At 49.8% G+C, this 15,302-nt stretch overlaps 1 protein-coding gene across 2 annotated transcripts in view; it reads left to right on the top strand.

Moving 5' to 3' along the window:
- The window catches only part of PTEN (phosphatase and tensin homolog), a 791,199-nt gene that overhangs the window by 228,109 nt on the left and 547,788 nt on the right, over nt 1-15,302 (top strand). The window lies entirely within an intron of this gene.

The following is a 15,302-nucleotide window of genomic DNA, read 5'->3' as shown; positions in this document are numbered from 1 at the left end:
CATACATCCCAATGTATATGCTTTGGAAGATTATGCCATACTTGGCGATGGTGCAGAAATGTTAGCTGACAAGGTCCCTGTTCCTATCCAACATAGATTACTGTAGTAACACTGTATGTAGGCTTCCGTAAACCTCAAACTCAGCTACTCTGTTTAAAAAAAAAAAACCACACGGACAGAGATCATGTGCCATAGCATGTGGGAACTGTTAGGGGGGTTTTCCTAAAGTCCTACTGGTAGTAAGAGTTTAGTAAGCTATCCCACTGGTTTGTAGGTCTCCAACTCTTAGTATCAGTCTGTACTAACTCAGGACCTTGGTAGAGTGGCAGAGCAGTCAGACTTATCTTAAGAGGAGGATGTGAACTGTAGGTAAGTACATTGAACCTTAGTTAGACATGCACACCAAAGATACTCCTACGTCCCTTCCCCTTTCCTCCATACTTAGGGGACATCTCTCTGTCCTGTGGGACGGGACCAGAGCACTTTGTAAAAAGCATCCAAATTTTTTTCAAAAATGTGTCCCTCTTCTCTTTCCTGCGCGGGGCCCGGGGCGCGGCCGTAACCCCGCCCACATTGGCTCTGCCCCGCGCATCGCCCATCAGCCCTTTTCTCTGCACGATTGGGGCCGGACGGCACTTGCATCCTCGGAAGACTTTCTTCCCTTTTTCCCTCTCTGGCTCTCGCTAGCGTTTGTTTACTAGTCTGTCTTTTAAACTAGATTTTCCAGACTGTTCATCGTGTCACCGTGGATCCCCATCCTCTTTGTTTAGAGTGTTTGGGTCCGGAACACTGTTGTGACTCCTGTTTTTACTGTGACTCCCTTTCGGTCCAGGCACTTCAACGTCGGTTGGAGCGGTGGGAGGAGGTGTTCGGACAGACTCCTCCTTTGCATTTTCAGGCGTTCATCGACGAGAAGAAAAAACGCCCGGTAAGTTCTTTACTTTTCAGAGCACCCCGGCCGGGTTATACCTTTACGGGTTCCTCTCGAGCCGGGAGGGGCGTTGATCGCTCTGTTACCGGGGTTTGCCCTGAGGTGCCTGTTGGCCTAATAATCCTACCGGAGTTTTCTCCGAGGGTCTCCGTAAGGGGCCTGTGTCCACCGGAGTATGCTCCGAGGCCCCTCCTGTGGGGGCTGTTTGTAGACCCAGTTCTGAGTCGTGGGGTACCAGATCTTGCTCTGAGGCCGCTCTTTCGGCTTCCCTCAAATACAAAACTGGGGTGCGCCCCGAGGTCTTGGCTGGACTTGAGGTTACCGAACGGATGTTCGAGGCCCGTGCCGATAAGGCTTCTACCGAGCCTAGGTCCGAGGTCCCTCGTACAGAGGCTAAGGATACCAACAGTTCTGAGGGACCGTGCAAGGCCCTGTCGGTGAAAGCGCACCGTTCCCGCTCTTGTGGTGACACCAGATCTGTTGAGGGGGCAAAGAAGAAAGTTTCTTCTTTTAACGGCAGTGCCGAGGCCCTTCCTTCGAAGGCTCAGTTGGCGGTTGGTATGCCGCAGAAACATTCCAGGCCTCATAGTACCAGCTCTGCCGAGGTTCCTTATGTTAAGGCTAAAATTAATACCCCTGACCCATCGACGGGGACCCCTGCCTCACTTCCTCACGTGCCGCAGTTCCCCTCAGATGAGGACAAAATGGCGGCCGTTCCCGCCACGACCACGGCGGCCATTTTAGGTACTACCCCTACAACTGCGCCATCGGCCCCTGGTGTAGGGTCCGGTCCTTCGGGTGAACCGAAGATCCCTTGTGTGCATCCTTACCGGCCGGTTTATGATTGGAATGCCCGGATGCCTCTTCCACACAATGTTTTGTTGCCCGCGAGGGCGGCTCCCTTGATTTATGTGGTTTTGTCGGTGGAGGGACCGGTGTGGCACCCTTCTCAGTTACGTCCCTGGATTTGTCCACCTCATGAGAGGCCTCCTCAGGTTCCGAAACAATCTCCTGAGGACTCTTTTTTTCAGTAAATTTCAAGCACTTATGCGCACCGACCCCATGAAGGGAATATTTCAAAGGACTTTTCAAGGAGAAATGTCCACCCGCGCCTCCGGCTCCACCCGTTCCGACGGTGGTCCCGCCGGCGCCTCCCTTGCCCGTGGTGCCTCCCCCTGCGCTTCCGCCTGTGCCACCATTGTCCCCAGTGGACAAGGCAGTGCCTGACATGGCTCAGCAGGATCCTGACCTGTCAGATGACCCTCAAGGCGATCAGGACAACGAGGACCTTCCCCGCTCTATCAGAGCTTTCCATGACCGGGTGCTGGACATGAGTTTCTTAGATGTTCCGGTGCCCGAGGCACCTGCTCCGCAGGAGGGCGTGCTTTCTGGGGCGTTCACCTTGTCTCCTTTGGAGCGTACCGGCCTGTTCTTGCTGAAGGACATTCTGGCTATGGTCCGAAGAGTTTGGGAAAAGCCACACTCAGGACTTTTTGTCAATAAAAAGATTGACGCGACATACAGGCTGCATTCTTCGGAAGAAGTGGCCTTGTCTTGTCCGCCTCCCTCCTCCACAGTGGTGGCTGCGGCTACGTTGCAATCCAGGCCTGCAGCATCCTCCTCCGCGACGGCTACTCAGGTCTTGGGAAAGGAGGACAAGCTCCTGGACTCCCTAGGGAGGAAAATCTTTGCCAATTCGGCCTTACAGCTCAGGCAGGCCAATGCAGAATTGATTTTGGTGGGGAGCTAACGTGCGGATGTGGAGAGGTCTGTAGGAGTTTGAGGAGCACATTCCGGTCGAGAAGTTGGAGGATTTCAGAGGAGGCCTTTCCGATGCCAGGGTCTTGGCTCAGGATCTCCTGGAGGCTGTGGGTCGTCAAGTAGACCCCTCGGCTCGGGGTCTGATGCTTGGGGTTGATACCTCGCGGCAAGCGTGGCTGCATGCCACTAAGTTCTCGAAGGAGGTGCAAGACAAGGTTCTGGACCTTCCATTTGATGGTAAGGAGCTTTTTCACTCTTCTACTGATGTAGAGCTCACCAAAACCAAAGATAGCACTCAGACGGCTAAATCATTGTCTGTTCTGGTTAAAGCTCCCTTCAAGTCTCAAAGGCCATTGTTGCAAGGTCGACCTGCCTCTGGTTTTAGGGGCTTCCTCGACCGCAAATCTCGCAGAGTGGATACCCCTGCGGGGAATAACCGCCGTAGACAAGAGCGTACGTGGTATTTCTCCCGCTCCTCAGCCTCCTCATCAGGTTCAGGTGGCACTGCCACGATAAGCCTGCTCACACGAGACCCCGGTGGGAGGACGCATTGCGTCTCATTGGGAGGCATGGCAGGCCATCACAGAAGACAGATGGGTCTTGTCAGTCGCTCGAGCGGGCTTCCGCTTACCTTTACCCCCTACCCCACCCCTCAACCCTCCTTTTCAGCTGTCGGGCTCACCCTCCCTCAAGGCCGAAGTTCAGAAACTTCTGCACCTCAGAGCTGTGGAACCCGTTCCCCTTGGGGAGCGAGGGGAGGGCTTCTACTCCTGGCTGTTTACGGGGCCCAAACCCAACCAGGCTGGCCTGAGCACCATCCTAGACCTTTCCCAGTTCAATCTTTTCCTACCCTAAGAGAAATTCAAGATGATCACCCCTGCCAGATTCGCTCCTCTTTGCAGATGGGCGATTGGCTCAGCGTGGTGGATCTTCAGGATGCATACATGCATACCCTTTTTTGTAATCCACACAGGAGATACCTCTGCTTCTCTTTGGGAGAGGAGCACTTCCAGTTTCGGGTGCTTCCTTTTGGCCTCAGTTCGGCACCGCGTGTCTTCACGAAGATGTCGGTGATTGCGGCTTATCTTCGTCTCCCGGGTATCCATGTGTAGCCCTATTTGGACGACTGGCTCCTATGCAGCCCTTGTCCGTTGGCAGCAGCGGACAACCTCCAGTCTCTCCTTCAGCTCCTGTTCCATCTTGGGCTGTCGGTGAACTGGCCGAAATCCTCCATGACGGTCTCACAGGACCTGACTTTCCTGGGTTTTCGTTGGAAAACGATCGACTGCCGAGTGTATCTGACCGGGGACAGAATGGCGGATCTGTTGGCCACGTGTCAGATGTTTGCGCAGTCGGAGAGCATGTCGGCCTAGTGGTTCCAGAGGCTTCTGGGCCTCATAGCCTCGTGTGTACTGGCTCTTCCTCTTGTTCGTCTCAAAATGAGACGGACCAAGATGGCTCTTCGGAGTTCCTGGCGTCAGGCTGTGGACCCGGATTCCAAGCAGATAATGATTACGGTTTCCATGAGAGTGGACCTGGACTGGTGGTCATCTCTCAGCAACCTGTCAGTGGGCGCGGGGTTCCAGGACCCGGCCCCCATGGTGACTATCACGACAGACTCCTCCCTTCTGGGGTGGGGTGCGAGGTTAGATCTTCTTCAGGTCTCGGACCTCTGGTCACCTCAGGACAAGCTCCTGCACATAAATCATTTGGAACTTCTGGCGATTTTTCTGGCGCTCAAGGCGTTCAGACCTCTCATTGTCAACAAGGTGGTCTGCATAAGAACGGACAATGTGGTATCAATGTATTACATAAACGAGCAAGGGGCAACGAAGTCCCCCCCCCCCTCTCGTGGACCTGTCCATCCAGATTTGGGAGTGGGCCGTGCTTCATGGGGTCTGGCTGCTTGCAGTGCACATTCCGGGCCAGCTGAATGTCACTGTGGATGCCCTCAGCCGGCGGACAGTCCGCTACGAGTGGGAGTTGAAGGTGGAGATCCTCTCATGGATTTTCTCGCGTTGGGGCACACCGGAGGTGGACCACTTCGCCACGGCGGTAAACAAGAAGCTTCCTCAGTATGCCTCCAGCCGGGGGCTGGGAGCCTCCTTTCTGGGGGACGCACTCGAGATTCCATGGCACAACATGAGCGCTTACGCCTTCCCGCCTCTTCCCATAGTTCATCGAGCAATTTGGAAGTTGAAGAGCTCTGTCAACTGTTCTCTTCTACTGATTGCTCCGTGGTGGCCGGCCAGGTTTTGGTTCTCAGAACTTCAACACCTGTCGGTGTGTCCGCCAATTAGGTTACCAGTAACTCCTAAAGGTATCCATGCACACCAGGTGCGAGGCAAGGCAGCCGAGGTTGCTTTTCAGAAGTATGTTCCCTGGGAGTCCATCGCTAAAGCGGGTACTTGGGCCTCCCCATCTGCTTTCTGTAAGAATTACTGCCTCTATGAGCTCTAGAGCGGAAGCTCAGTTCGGCCAGGCTGTGCTGAAGAACCTGTTTCAGTAAGGGGTATTTCCATCCACCCATAGTTCCTGTAAGGAGTGCTTGGGAATCTCCCATAGTATGGAGGAAAGGGGACGGGATATAGGAGTATTAGCAGGTTACTCACCGTAGTGACCACCTTACTCCTAGTCCATAGTCCCCTTTCCTCCATACGCCCGCCCGCCGTCCCCTCTAATAAGGTTCCTCTGTTATTGCTAATGGGTCTTTGACCCTGCGATAGAAAAGGACTGATGGGCGATGCGCGGGGCGGAGCCAAGGTGGGCGGGGTTACGGCCACGTGCCGGGCCCCGCGCAGGAAAGAGAGGAGGGACACATTTTTGAAAAACATTTGGATGCTTTTTACAAAGTGCTCAGGTCCCGTCCCACAGGACGGAGAGATGTCCCATAAATATGGAGGAAAGGGGACTATGGAATAGGAGTAAGGTGGTCACTACGGTGAGTAACCTGGTAAAACTCTTACACTTATAATGTATATAACATTATATATTTATTATATATACACACCAGAATCACTTTAAATACTTTAGACGTTTACACTAGAACACTTCAGAATACTTGAATACACTTCAAAGGACACTTTCACTTTTGTGTTTGTTCGCAGTTACATTTGTTGTAACGTTAGAAAGGGAATAGACAATGTTATCGTATTATCTTTTATTATGCGCACCTGCAGTTTCTCACAGTTCATACAGTTATACATTTACTCTGCAAACATATATAGTAAATTCACTTTAAGGAAGGACAATAGAGAGGGTTTCTTCGAACAGCAAGTCTTTTGTCCAAAAACACAACTCTAGCTAAAGGCAGTTCGGAAAGGGCTCAAAGTCTTGACAAGCAGCAGAATACGAAGAGTTCCCGAGGACTTCTTCCAGTCTTTAGTGTTATAGAAACAGCAAGTTAACAACTAACAATGGAGACCTATAAAAGAACTCTAGTTTCATGCCGCCACTCTTGGAATCAGGTAAGCAATACCCCACAGTACCTTAGTACCTTAGGTTAGAAGAAGAAAATGTTTGTGCTGGATGCTCTGTGATGTTGCAGCTCTGGACCCGACCTCTGGAATCCTTGGTCTGATGACTGAAGGCAGGACAATGGGCAGGATCTCTCGGCAGCAGTCGAGGGAGGACCTGGGGCATGACTTTCAGCAACTTCTTGGTTCACTCTGCAGTATTGGCGCCTTTTCTGCAGCACCAACAAAGGACATGGATCACCTGGTTATTCATTTTCGCTTCCTGAAGTCCCACACTCTGATGAGGGAGTATGAGCGAGTTGAATCGGATCTCTGGAGTGTCCTTATGGTTTCAGCAAAGATTTGGACGGATTCGGCCTTTCTAAGACGATGCACTCAAAACAGGCAGAAGGTCTCTTGGTATTGGGGTTCTGTAGCTCTGGAAGCTCCTAGGACCTCGGGAGATGGCTCAAAGGACAGGGGGTGGAAGAGCCCACCCCCACTTCCTGCCTGCCCAGACACTCTGGAGCCTAGGCTTACTAATACATTTCTTATACAGCGCAACACTAGCCCAAAGGTCTCAGGATGCTCACATGGACAGAACAACATGACACGCAGATAAGCCGAGGTATTAGTTTGGTAGAGAAACTAAGTTTGTAGCCCTTCTGTTTCTTATTCTTAGAAGGGCAAGAAGGAGCAAGGAAGTCAAACGCCTTGTTTGTCGCTTACCTAAAGGCAACAGTAAATTCATCCAGGGACGGTCCTCCCTCCTAAAGGTGGTAACAGGGGATGAACAGTTTTGTGACAGACCTTGGGCATAATGTTTTTTAGATTGCAGTATTCCCTTAATGATATTAGTTCCTTCGGTATGTTGTCCAGTTTTAATGGTAAGCTAAAATGTACCATAGAATGGTCTGACCAGGAGCATGTTTCTACGTTCTGTAGAGTTAGTGCCATATTTTTTACCAATATCCAGTCGAGAGTTTCCTGCTTTCTGTGTTGGTTTATCCACCAACTGTGAAAAACCAAGGGATGACGTTTGCCACAGAGATTGCACTTCCAAATCCTGCAGGTTATTGGCCCATAAATTAAAATCCCCCAAGATGGTTACTGCGGTATTAGTTTTACACGAACCCCCAATAAATGCCAACAATTGTTCTTTGAAAATAGGAGTGCTTCGTGGAGGGCTGTATAGAATGATTATGCTTAATGAGCATGATGATTAAATATTAAACTTAAGCTGGAGTGCCTCGCACAAATCCAAGTGTGGAAGTGAAGAAATATAGAAGTTGAAGGTCTGTCTAAAAATCATTGGCACCCCACGCCGCCTCCCAGTTTCACTATCAGTGTGCAGGCATTTATAGCCATCAGGTGTTGCAAGTGATATAGAATGTAGCACTTCATCTTGGAGTCTCCGGTAGGATAAGAATGTCAAAATTATTCTCAATGATGCAGTCACTGATTTCAATAGTGTGCATCACCATAGAACGTGTATTCAGGAGTCCACATTTAAGAGTGACATTATTTTGATCTATAGACAATGTTGGTATGTTTTGAATTAACATAGTATTTTCCACAAAGATCATTATTAATGGGGCATTTGCATGATTTATATCTGTGCTTTTTGCACAGGTATTAGTCAAGGCAGGTAAATAAATTAGCTCCTGGCCATCCAGTTTTTTGGCATGGAGCAGGTTAATATACATATTTGTGATACCTGACTCATCTGCCTCTGATCAGAGGCGTGCTCTACGATTCCTCTGTATAGAGGAAACGAGATCACACTGGACATTTTTCACACTATACATTTTATGATCCAGTGACTATTTGTGTGAGTAGAATAAGAGAATAACATGAAAAATCAAGAGAGGAGGCAAAGCACTCACTGGAGCAAGCTGGCCCCTACGTGCCAGTGCTTACTCGCCTGACTTGTAAATAAATACACGCCCGAACTACAAAGAGGATGGGAAATGTAGTTTGGAGCGGTTTACACATCTCTGGAAATAAGAGTCCCGTGGAAGCACCAGAATTAGCTGGCACAGTGCGCGTGGCGTGCACGATGTGCTTGCAAATACAATTATAAAGAGGTAGGGAAGCGGTTTATACTCGGCTAAACAATTTAGAACACACGTCTTCAAAATACTCAATCACCCTAAAAAGCAATAAAAGAATGCACAATATATCTGTAAAAACTTTAAAACAGATCTAAGATCTTTACAATTCACGCATGGTAATGGAGTCAGTACCCAAGGGTTCCTGCCAAAGGCAACACACAGAGACCTCCCCCTCCCAGAATGGTAGAAGAAGGGCTGACGAAGGACAGCCACACTAGTAGTGGTGAAAAAAGAAGGGAGGCCCCAAGTTGGTACTTAGGTGCCCCTATTGTGCATTACCGAGATAATGGACATAGCCTGCGGTATACAAATAACACAATAGTTGGTAGAACACGGCAACTGCCATCACCCATACCTAGGAGATTGTCTGTGACTAAAACGTCACAGGAGTAGAGAGAAGGGGATACTTGATATCCCTTTGGCACTCCACTGAACGTGGTATGTGCCAATCTCTGACTATGGAGTTTTGGGAGGATATAGAAAAATAATCTTAAAGAGGACCCTAAGGGTCCCTAGCAACACTGCCCATGAGGAGCTGTGTGCTGCAGTAGTAAAACACAGATGCCTTTAAGAGCTATGGAGCAGGCAGACGGACTCCATAGTACAGGTAGAATATAAAGAATAGGGTTCCAAAAGACAGAGTCCACAAGAATGAATGAGTGGAAACAAGGCTCCACTCATCCAGTATCGCTAGGAGAGGGTATGAAGCATAAAAATGATGGCTCTCCCTACAGGAACACCCCAAGCGAGTTATGAAGCTGCTACACAAACGTCATTTTGAATTCGGAGTTTGCCTGAAAGTACTATCTGACGCACCCTTCTCTCCACAACAAGGGGCCAAAGTACCTCAAAGCCCTTTTGACTCCATATTAACAAGATGGACATTCTATCATCAGGTGAGAACATGCCAAGTGCAAAAAGTCAGAAACATGGCAGAATAAGCTTTGCCCCACCCCGAAAACCTGCCTACATCACTTGCTGGAATGACCTGCCTGTATCACTTAGAACTCTACTATTACTGATTCAAGAGAACCCTAAAATCAGCATTGCTCAAGCCAACCTTCCACGATGCTTGCAGGAACAATATGGCACTTCCCCACCTGTCAAACTTGAGGCTTTCCTTAGACTGGCATACCCTGGCTGCCGGCAAATCCTGACAACCCCTCCATCAATCATAGTGTAGGCCATTTTTCCGTTAGCGTCGCTTCGTATCGAGATAAAACGGCACTTCAGTTATAACGAATATCATCTTCTTCGAACCCGTCCACACCGAAAACTGGGTTTAAGAAATGCCAAAGGTGTGGGAGAAAAAGGTCGCTGACCGACCCTCATCGAAATTGCCTTTGGTGCCTCGGTTCTGACCATCGAATGGATGACTGCGGTTCCTGTCAGTCAATGACCCATAAGGCCTAAGGCCTACCCCACCTGCGAGGCTAAGAACCTCAGGGTCATCTTTGACTCCTACCTTTCCTTCTCCGCCCACATCTCTGAGTTCTCTAAAAAGTCAAATTTCCGACTGCACCTCCTCAGAGGTACTCTGCCTTTCCTCTCCTTCCCCCAGAAGCTCATGGTACCTAAAGCTCTGGTTCTCTCTAGGTTGGACTATTGTAACAGCCTCTTTCTAAATCTACCTGCCTCTACTCTCCGCCCTCTGCAACTAATCCAGAACAGGACTGCGAGGCTTGTCCTTGGCCTCAAGCCCTGGGATTGTATCTCTCCAGCTCTGAAATCTCTCCACTGGCTCCCAGTGTATGCAAGGATTAAATTCAAAACCCTCTGCATTGTCCACAAGGCTTTCTGGGGCCTGGGTCCAAAATACCTTCAGCTATCCCTCCACAAATACCTCCCCTCTCAAGTTCTTCGCTCCTCTACCTCCAACTCCCTCAGGGTCAGTCATTTTTCAAAGAAACGAGCTGGGGGTAGATCTGTCTTTGGCTGGGGCCTCCCTCTGGAACAGCCTCCCTGCCACTCAACTTGAGAACCATCTCTGGTTCCGGAAGCACCTCAAGACCTTCCTCTTTTCTTCTGCCTTTGCTCCCCATCTCCCCTGCTGATCTGTTCTCTCTTGGCACCGTGCACCTGGCCAACCTCTGACCTTTGGGCCCAGGTACCTGCTCATCCTGCCACCCTCCTGCACTGCCTTTGGGCCACACCTTGCACTGGGGTCTGTATCTGTACCCATACAGCCCCCCCTTTTTCTTCCTGCACTTATCAGACCTACCCTGTCTGCTGCCTTAAACCTAGCACTTGCAAATAGCTGGCTGCATTACCACTGTTTGTTGCCTTTATTATTTATTTATTGTTATTTATCTGTTTCTCCTCTGCTTCACACTTTCCACCTCTCCCCCCATCCATACACTTTTCTCCTCCCCCATGCACTTGCGCATCCTCAATGTCACTGGGCCTAGTAAGATCGCTTTTTTGTTCTCCCCTGTTCTCCCTCCCTTGCTGCGCTCTGAAACAATTGTGAACGAGCGTGATAGAAATAAAATATCAATCAATCAAAAAGAAAGAAGAGGTAAACTGGCGGTGGGGGAAGAATCCTCAACGTTTTCTTCGAGAGGGAAAAAAGACTCGGCTGAGTCTTCCACAAAACGCCATAAAAAATACAGGTTGAGGAGTAGATTGAGAAAGTAGTCGTCTTCTTCGTCCAAAAAAGTGAAGAAAAGACGACACCGGTCTCCCTCTTCCTCTTCCTCAACTACATCTGAGTTATTACATGTCCAACAAAGCATGACTCACCTAAAAAGTGGGAAGCGTTTAAAGCATTGATGACACATTTTGAGAATGCGGCCCAGACCCCCTCAAAAATGTCTGATGAAGACCATGCACCTTTGCACAAAAAAAGTAACCGGGGAAGGTCTAAGACGAGGAAATCCGGCAAGAAATTGTCGAGGGTGTCTCCCAGGGAATCTTCCCAGACACCTAAAAAGAAAAGCCTTCCCGTGCATAAACAGGAGGCAGACCTTACGAAAAGGACGTTAGAATTCGATGAATCATCGAAGTCCTCGATTTAAAACATGTCCGAAGCCTCTATCGAAGGCTGTCGAGCATAAGGGGTCGACGACCCAACCCAAAAGAGTTACGTCGAAGTACACTATCGACGGCGTTGAGGGTCTCGACAACTACTTCAACGACATTCATAGATCCTTTGAAGTGATACCTCAACAACATCGACGCATTTGTCGACTTCGACACCTGTTACAGGGGTGAAATCAACACCAATGTTAAAACCTATACCTGAAAAGGTGTTTCACCCAGAAAGTAGACATGATATTTTCCAAACCATGTCATCTATATATGGAGAAATGTCATCAGGAAATGAGGAAGATGAATATGAACAAGAGGTTTAATCTACAGGAGTAAAATATGGTACAAGACAAGTTCCTGAGGAATTAAATAATCCTCAATCTAAAATGCAAGACCTTTATGAGAGTTTACAATCTGCAAGTGGACTAGATACGTCCCCAGAATACGAGTTTGAAAAACCTGACCCGGCAGAGCATGCTGATTTAGGTTACAGAAAACTAATGAATAGAGTTAGAGTTTATGGGATGGGGTAGAAACTCACCTGTATACCAGGATGATGATATGATGAATATCCTATCATGAGGACCACAACCAGACCCCATACTTCCTTTTCATATTGCCTTACAAAGGAGAGTTAATACTGCTTGGGAAAGACCTGAATCCATCCCAGCAGTAAATAAGAAATATGTTGCAAAATACAGACCCTGTAATTCTGACCCAGAATATTTAAGTAAGCACCCATCTCCAGAAAGGCTGGTAGTTCAAGCAGCCACATCAGCTAGAAATGCTGCATACCCTACAATTCCCCCTGATAGGGATGATAAAAAGATTGATCCATGGTCTAAAAAGATATTTACATCAGAGAGCATGGCTCTAAAATCCACAAATGTATCTTGCACACTGGCGAGATTTACTTCTGATGTTTGTTAATCTGCTTAGAATCACATGCTGTGCATAGGTCCGACATCCAGTGGTCACTGCGGAGTATTGCATTTTGTTTTTCGTAGTCGAAAAGGGACGTCGACAAGGCGTGTCTGAAATAGTATCCCTATAGTGACGTGTGTTGTACCCACAATCCCTCACGCGTCGAGGTCCCTCAGATTGTTTTTTTCCGCCCAGCTACTGGTCGCCTTTACGCGGAGCTCCTCGAGAGACATTGCAGATTTCATCTCCTCGACCTTTGGTCGTTTTCCTATTTAATATATAACACATCGATCCCTCCCTCGACGCAGTTGTGAAGCTGTCTCCGTCGAGCAAGATCTTCGACGGAGGGGACGAGCGGAGGAGATCCTTCGGCGTTGCCGAACACGTGGCCTGGGCTCGCAGGCCAAATACAGTAGGGAGAGTGGGGTCGTGGGACATCTCTGGTTCTTTTCTGAGAATGCCTTTCCTTTTCCCCTTCCTTTCCCTTGGGGTCGTTATCACGATTTATTGCCTCGGCTATGGAGAGGACACCCTTTAGTTTTTGCCCGCTTTGCAAGGGCAAGTTTACTTGGAAGGACAAGCATTCACGGTGTAACCGCTGCTTGCACCTCGATCACAAAGAGGAGGGTTGCCCGGCTTGTCGGCTTCTTAAGCCAAAGACTCTAAAAGACCATAGGGTCAAGAGGTGGGCGGCCTACGCTATGTCGAAGGCCGATTCTTTACCCGCCGCTGCTACCACCGACAGTGACGAGGAACGTGATAACACGACCTCCGCTACGGAAGTCGTAGACCCCTCTAAAGAGCGCTCGCGCTCTTCTTCGTCTGTCCCAGCCCCGACGGGCTCGGCTCACGCCCTGCTTATGGGGATGAACACCCCGGCGACACTGACGCACACGATACCACACATAAGCACACAACCCATGGCTCTTCTTCGTCGAAGACGAAGAAAGCATCAGCGCCCAAGGAGACGCAGGTTCCACCGGCGGCCTCCTCGGACCGTTCAGGTTCGAAGCCCCTCTCGCAACCGCAGCCGCGACCAGCGGCTGGGCTTTCGGCAAATAAGGGCGCCGCCCCCAAACCATCAGCCGGACCGCACCAGCAGAGAGCTCACGCTGCCGTAGAACAATCGACACCCGTAACGTCGAAACCACAGCCCTCTGCTGACAAACGAGTCGCAGAGAGCTTGGCGAGGATCGTTGTAGCCGACGCCCAGAAGCGTACGCCGAAAGACACGTCGAGCGCTACGCAAGGTCGAAAGACACGCCGAAAAAGCCCGAAGAAAGACAGGGACTACCCCCTTCAGTCGGGGGGACCCCCAGCACACCGGAAGGCTTTTCGGAAGGCGACGGGACACTTTCCTTGACGTTATGGGAGAGGTCGAGCCGTTTTCAGCTAGATGACACTAATTTTCCCGCGCTAGACCGCTCAGGGGTACCCCATGAAACCATGGAAAGGCTCCATCTCTGCATGGAGAGAATGGAGAGGTTTATGAAGACCCAGAACCCTCCTACTCCCAAGAGAACAAGAGAAGGGCCTCAGGAGGACCCCAGGGCCAAATATCCGAGACTATTCAATCCCCAGCAGGACACAGCCTCAGATTTCCATAATGTGTATGACCTCAGTGGTGAGGAACAATACTTGGAGGAGGAGGATGAATTTGTGGACGATGAAGAGGGACAGAACCAGGAGGAAGGTCTGGAAGACAGCCCAGACATGGTAGGAGAAGGGTTCGGAGAAAATCCAGAAGAAGGACCTTCTCATCCCTGGCAATCCCCATCAGTATATTCGTACACTGATGTCCTGAAACTAAATCCTCCTGACAATTCACCTGTTAGAAACACGTCTCCCATTGATGATCAGCCCACATTCAATGCCCTGTTGCGCAGAGCAGCAGCACATTTCGAACTGGACACTGGGGAGATCTCTCCTGAAATAGACTTTGTGGAAAGAGTAATTAAGGAGAAACCCCCGGTCAGCCAGACCATTCCCCTCCTCGCTTCAATGAAGAGAAGAATCATCCCTTCGCTATCCACACCCGCACTAATCAGAGGAGTTAATCCAAGAATTGAAAAACTTTTCACTCCTTCACCCTCAGACCCGCTGTACATCAGGGGACATTCTATTCCGGATTCCCTTGTAGTAACTAATACAAGGAAGAGTGCAGGGGTGCCGCTGTCCACCAGCGAGGCACCACCTGACAAGGAGGGCAAGAGGTTATATGCCCTTGCAAAGAGAGTCACATCCTCGGCTGCCTTTTCGGCAAGAATTGCGAACAACAATTCTTTGCTAGCTAGCAACGCCGGACGCGCAGTGGGCTAAACTGCGCAAAGACACCGAAGAAGCGCCGGAACCACTACGTACACGCCTGCTATCAACTATTGGCGAAGGAACCCAGGTCAACCAGAGTATTGTAAAGAACTCTCTGGATGCTGCAGAGACAGCGGGACGTTCCCTGGTTCAGGGAATACTCCTAAAACGCCATGTATGGCTGCGCAACTCAGGGCTCAAACCGGAGACAGAGGCGTCTTTAATAAATAAACCTGTTGAAGACTCAAACCTCTTCGGGAAAGCGGTGGATGAGGCTCTGGAGATGGCTAAAAAAGAGTTCGATACTATCAAAACTCTTGACCAGATCTCTAAGCCCACTACCAGACGCGGCTATGGCAACAAGCGCTTTTTTCCTGGCCAACGCCAACAGCAGAATCAGCAGCAACAGTACCCTGCCACCAATTACCAGACCAATAGTGGGCAGTACAGCCAAAGAGGCCAGCGCCGTGGCAAAGGGAGAGGTCGGGGGTCCACCCCCAGAGGCTCCCAAGCCCCGAATAACACCAAGTGATGCGAAGATTCGCGTCCCCTCCCATGTAACACCGGTCGGGGGCCGGATAACATCCTTTCTTCCAGCATGGGAGGGAATAACATCAGACCGCTGGGTACTTTCCACCGTAGCCCACTGATACTGCATCGAATTCAACGGTTCCCCAACATACAGACCCCCGAGGGGACGACGCATGACACCGGAACACCTTGCCATCCTTCTCCAAGAAGTACAACAACTGCTGGAAAAAGGAGCCATAGAGGTCGTGC

This window comes from Ambystoma mexicanum, chromosome 8, assembly GCF_040938575.1.
Source record: "Ambystoma mexicanum isolate Mex_15411 chromosome 8, UKY_AmexF1_1, whole genome shotgun sequence".
In the NCBI taxonomy this organism is placed as follows: Eukaryota; Metazoa; Chordata; class Amphibia; order Caudata; family Ambystomatidae; genus Ambystoma; species Ambystoma mexicanum.
Note: the sequence above shows the minus strand (reverse complement) of the source record. Positions and strands in the feature narration are given on the sequence as shown.